General features: G+C 49.7%; 1 non-coding gene across 1 annotated transcript; it reads right to left on the minus strand.

The window, feature by feature from the left end:
* Positions 1-1,249: 1,249 nt before the first annotated feature.
* TRNAT-UGU lies at positions 1,250-1,323 on the minus strand. Its single transcript has one exon. It is a non-coding gene; the product is annotated as a tRNA-Thr (tRNA).
* Positions 1,324-6,029: the final 4,706 nt, after the last annotated feature.

The following is a 6,029-nucleotide window of genomic DNA, read 5'->3' on the forward strand; positions in this document are numbered from 1 at the left end:
GGAATAGTCCTTGGGAGTGTGGATACCTTCAATGGGCCAGCAGTGAGTCTGGCTCCTTCATTGTCTCACCTGAAAAGCTAGTTGTGGGCATTTCCCAACCTCATAACATATTTCAGTAACACACACAGAGCTACCCTCCATAACTTCCCAACCAATGCTAGCATACACAACCCAACAAGATATTAATGTTCAACAAATAAAGACTTTTAAAATGATACCTCACAAGGCAGACTTTGTACAAACCATATCATCATTATATGTGAGTGGGGAATATGGGGCTTCCAGGGTGCTGCTTTGAGCACAGCGTGCCACACCTGGGCTTACATTGCAATGGAGACATACCCTGAGAATCCATTGCTACTGTACTAAAGATTGCAGCATGGCTGACCTGAGTCGTCTGACTTGGGCTCATGGAACTAAAGCTGTGGGTCTAAAAACTGTGGTGCGGATATTTGTGTTGACACTGAAGCCTGCGTTCAGAAACCCTCACCCCTCGTGGGGTCTCAGAGTTTGGGCTCAAGCCCATATGTCTGCACTGTAATTTTATAGTCTTGCAGCCCAAGCCCCATAACCCTGAGTTAGCTGACCCGGGCTTTGAGACAGGTGCCCTGGGTGTTTTAATCACAGTGTAGACATAACATTAGGATATGTCTCCAGTGCAATGAAACACTCATGGCTGGCCCGTGTCACATTAATCAGGATCATGCAGCTTGGTCTGTAGTAAAGTTGCAGTGTACGTGTCTCGGCTCAGGCTCAGTACCCTGCTCTAGGAGCCCAGAAGGTTGGGAGGCAGTTTAGCAAGTGGAAATGGTAAAACTGCAGTGAAGTATTACCCTGGACTCAATGGCATTTCTCCACTGGTCTATCTGCTTTGGGGCAGGGACAATAACACGTCCTGCTGCATTTGTTATTTCAAAGGGTGACTTAAGATTTTCATGCTCAGACATGGTGCACAAAGTAGATCTCACCCCTCTGTGCAAATTAAATGAGTAGCCTACAGATTCTGGCAGCCACAATGAAGCATTTGGTATGAGAGCTGAGACCTGCCCCGTCCCAGAGGGAGGGGGTCATCTGCGAGGGGACTGGACCACTGACCTATCAGCTCTTAACTCCCAAACTTTCAGTAACTCTATTATCAGTGCCAGTGAGTGAAATTTAAACCATAAGAAAAACCACACTGGGCTAGACCAATAGTCCATCTAGCTCTGTATCTTGTCTTCCGACAATAGCCAATACCAGGTGCCCCAAAAGCCACCACTGGGAGTTGAACCCAGGATCTTCTGTTCACAAAACAGGTGCTTTAACCAACTACGCCATGGTGCCTGCTGCTACTTAAAGCATTGTGTCTGCCCACACCTGCCTCTCTGCCAACCCCCACAGGGGCCTGACAAGCATTGCTTGTGTTTGGATTCTGTAAAGCAGAGGAGCAGGTGAAGTTTAACTCCCAAGGTGTGTGACTGATTCTTTGCACAGGTCTATGCTACAAAATTAGGTCAGTGTAACTACATTACTTAGGGGTGTAAAAAATTTACCCTCCCCCCCCCCCCCGAGCAATGCAGTTATATCAACCTAATCCTGGTGTAGATAGCACTGTGTCAACAGGAGGGCTTCTCCCATCAACATAGCTTAGGGAGGTGCTTGGTTAGAGGAGACCCAGAGAATAGGTGACCCGTGACTCTTGCATCTGGGGAGGCTGGGCATGAGCGCTGGAAGCTCCCTAGAAGCTAGTCCACCTTTTGCTCACTCCTCTCCTCCCCTGAGGCCTCCTTGCCTGCTGCTCATGCCTCTACACCCTCTGCCCCAAGGTCTGCCCACCACCCACCCCTCCCCTGAGACCTGCCCTGAGACCTGCCCTGCCCACCACTCACACCTCTCTGCCCCTCCTGTGACACCCATCCTGCCTGCCACCCACGGCTCTCTGTCCCCTGCCCTGCCCAGCCCAGCCCAGCCCAGCCCACTGCTTCCACCTCTCTGCCCCTCCCCTGAGACCCGCTGTGCCCAAGTCTTTCTTCATGCTGCTGTTGTTATTCCATGAAACATCAAGGATGGAATAAAATGCTGAGCTTACTCCAGGGTGAGGAAAGAAAGGAGCCACCAACCCCCTGGCAAAGCTCAGTGCCCCAGAGAAAACCTGCCCCTGCTATCGCAATCACTGATGTACTGGGGATATGACGGGAAAGGGACTGTCTGAATGAAGGCAGGATTAATCAAGGCAGGAAATGGACAACAATCTACAGCAATGTCATTAACCACAAACACACTCTCCTCATGATCCAGCCAGAAGGGAAATAGCAGAAATTCTTGCTGTTTAGCCATGGACACGCTTACACAATGGCACAGCAGTGAGTGTGTTGTGGAAGCTGGTCTGGTTAAACAATTGGAAATGATCACTCAGTGAGATCAGAACTAGAGTGTAGTGAAAAAACTGCATAAAGCAAGTAGTTGTGGCTGAGTGTTAAGGTGATAGATTAGAAAACCATTGGCAGCTCCCTGCACAGGGTTGAATCCTGTCAACTATGGAGGAACTGGTGGTTCTTTAGTTTCAGGGCCTGAGCAGCCTTGGTGTCAACAGGAGCTAGGGCTTGTCTCACTCTCAGGCTATGTCTACATTACCGAGTTATGTGGCTTTAGTTAAAGCACTTTAATTAAACCGCTGTTGCATGTCCACAATATGCGGCTTGTGTCACCAGAGCACACTTACGCTAGCAGCTCTTGGATCACCACAGACAGCAGTGCACTGTGGGTAGCTATCCCACTGTGCAACTGGCCTCAGGGTGCTTTGGGAAGGGTTTGCAATGCCTCATGGGCTGGTACAGCATCACATGATGGAGGTTTCTCTATCCCATCGTTCCATGGGCATCCTACTACATTGCCAGCTGCTTTTCAATTGAAGTGTGTGTGGCGGGGCAGAGACTGTGTGTGTGTGGGGAGAGGGAGTGTGTGCGTTAGAGAATAGTGAGTGTGTCGGCACGCTGTCTCTAAGTTCAGACAGCTGCTGGAAGCAACCAGACCTGAGGCAGAGGGAGGTGGACAGCCCCGACATCAGGCCCCACTTCCCTCACTGGCGCAGCTCAGCACAGCAGTCTCTGTCACATACACACACATGCTGCTACCTGCCTGGCTCTGTGTCAGGAGCAAAGCAGCAGACTCAGCTGTCAGATCTTCCCAGAGCGATGAAAGGGGAGGGGCCCAGCCTCTGTAGCAGGAATGCAGGGCAGGCAAGTTCACGGCAGGCATTGTAGGATACTGGTGGAAGCCAGTTATGGTGATATAATGAACGGCAGTGTCTACATTGACAATTTGTCGCTTTAAGTTTTCTGCAAAAAGCTCTAGGCCTCTCATCGGCCTTTCGTCGAGGTGGTTTTATTTTGTCACCAAAACAGGGCAGTTTTGTCACCAGACATGGCATTGCAGTGTGTACACCAGCCAAAAGCTGGTGACTGAGGGAGCGTAGTGTGTTTTTCACATGCCTGAGCAATATAATGATGTTGAAATAACTTTGTACTGCAGATCTGGCCAAAGATTCACACACACCCAGCATGGAAGGAAAACTTCACCAACTCCTCTGCTTTGCAGAATCCAAACACAATCAAAGCTTGTCAGGCCTGGGTGGGGTCTGGCAGGGAGTCGGGTGTGGGCAGACACCATACCTTAACCACAGGCAGGCACCATGGCTTAGCTGGCTAAAGCACCTATATCATAAACAGGAGATCCTGGATTCAACTCCCAGTGGTGCCTTGTTGACTGGTTTTTGGGGCACCTAATATTGGCTACTGTCAGAGGACAAAATACAGAGCTAGATGGACCTTTGGTCTAGACTAGTATGGCTGTTCTTATGGCTTAAATTACACTCACAGGCACTGATAATAGAGTTACAGAAAGTTTGGGAGTTAAGATCCGATAGGTCAGTGTTCCAAGCCCCTCGTGGATGACCCCCTCCCTCTGGGACAGGGGCAGGTTTGGGCTCTCACACCAAATGGCTCATTGTGGCTGCCAGAATCTGTGGGCAGCTCATCTAGTTTACACCGATGGTTGAGTCCTGCTTTGTGCACCGTGTCTAAGAATGAAAATCATAAATCACCCTTTGAAATAACAAATGCAGCAGGATGTGTTATTGTCCCTACCACAAAGCAGACAGACCAATGGAGAACTGCCATTGAGTCCAGGGTAATAATCCACTGCCATTTTACTTTTTTCACTTGTTAAACTCCTTCCCAACTGTGTGGGGTCCCAGAGCCCAGTACTGAGCCTGAGCTGAGATGTCTACACTGGCAATTACCACCCGACAGCCCAAGCCCCAAGAGCCTGAGCTGGCACAGGACAGCCGTGGGTGTTTCATTGTAGTGTGGACATACCCTAACATTATGTCTACACTGTCATTAACACACCCAACTCACTATTCTCAAACCCTGGATCAGCTGATTCAGGCTTTTGGGGCTTGTGCTACAGGATAATAAAATTACGGCGTAGATGCTTGAGCTTAATCCCAGCCTCTGAGATCCCATGAGGGGTGAGGATCTCCAAGCCTGGGCTCCAGTCTGAGCCCAAATGTCTACACTGCAGTTTTCAGCCCCACAACCTGAGCCCCAGGAGCCTGTCAGATGATCCAGACAAGCCAGGCTGCAGGGCTCTTTTCACAGTATAGATGCACTCTCAGGGAATGACTACATTGCAATGTAAGCCCAGGGTTAGTAGAAATCATGTCAGGAGCCCCAACACATAAACATAAATCCTGAGCAAAAGACCCACCCCCAAAGCTGGGCAGTTTTCTTTTCCCTCAGGTTCTTAAGTCCAGCAACCAAAAGTCCTTTAACATGAGCCATCCCCTCTCTGCACCCCACTCACAGTTGCTGTCCTTAGTCAGTGCAAGCCCAGAGATGCACCTAGGGAGTTGACCTCCCATCCTAGGTAGAAAAGGGGAAAAATAAGAAGGCACCATACTTATTATATTGTCTAGGGACTGACTGACTGACTGACTGACTCACTCGCCCGCCCGCCCGCCCGCCACCCTGTCCTAAAGAAGCAGTAATATCTCAATATTAATAATTCCATTCCACCTTAGCCCCCCTTGCTTTGGAACCCATGTCCCCTGCCTAGCAAGTGTTATTCAGTTGAAGGTGAGTCCCTCAATCGGGGTCTGCCAAGCACAGTTCTGATGCCCTTGATTCACACAACAAGGATAACAACCCTTTATTACTCCTGCCTCAATAACAAGGAGACTGGGAATCCAACACCAGCCAAAAGTGATCATTTTGGCAAGCAATCCCATCATGCTAGCACCTAGACAGAGTGGGTGTGCCCATGCAAAGGAGATCAGCTCCAGAAGTTCTCTTCCACAGCTCATCCCTAGATGTCAGGGGAGAGCTCATTCAAATCCTGCTTACATATTTAATGCAGAAATTTCCAACATACTGTAAAATCCACATGCAGACTCATACACGAAACCTTGCAAGACAACTTCCTGAGGGGGTCTGAAGCACCTGCTGCTGGATGGAAGGAGGGGGCTGTGGGTTGGAATTGAGGAGCAGCATGAGGAGGAGGGACTGTGGGTTGGGATTGAAGGGCAGCGTGAGGAGGAGGGGGCTGTGGGTTGGGATTGAGGGGTTCTGAGATTAGGAGGGGGCTGTAGGTTGGGACAGAGGAGAAGGGTGAAGAGGAGTAGGCTCTGGTTGGGAGTGGGGAGCGGTGAGCATAGGAGGGCCTGTGGTTTGGGACTGAGGGGCACTGGGAATAGAGGGAACATGGGTTTGGGCTGAAGTGCATTGTCATTTGGGGATCCAGCAGGACAGGGGAAGGCAGCAGATGATTCTAATTCCTTAGGGATATTTTTTGTGTGCGTGTGTGTGTGTGTGTGGTTGTACAGGGGAGGAACATGCTATATGCCTAGAGGTGTTTAGTCCTCCAGCCTGTGAGGACAGAGGGGATGTCAGGAAGTTTCCCCTTCAATCCCACACACAAAAAGACCCATCTGAGGAAAGGGAAAATCCTGAAGAGAAAAAGTAACATCAAAGAGACAGATTTCTAAGATC

Source organism: Terrapene carolina, unplaced genomic scaffold (assembly GCF_002925995.2).
Source record: "Terrapene carolina triunguis isolate 2854851 unplaced genomic scaffold, T_m_triunguis-2.0 Scaffold570, whole genome shotgun sequence".
NCBI lineage: Eukaryota > Metazoa > Chordata > Testudines > Emydidae > Terrapene > Terrapene triunguis.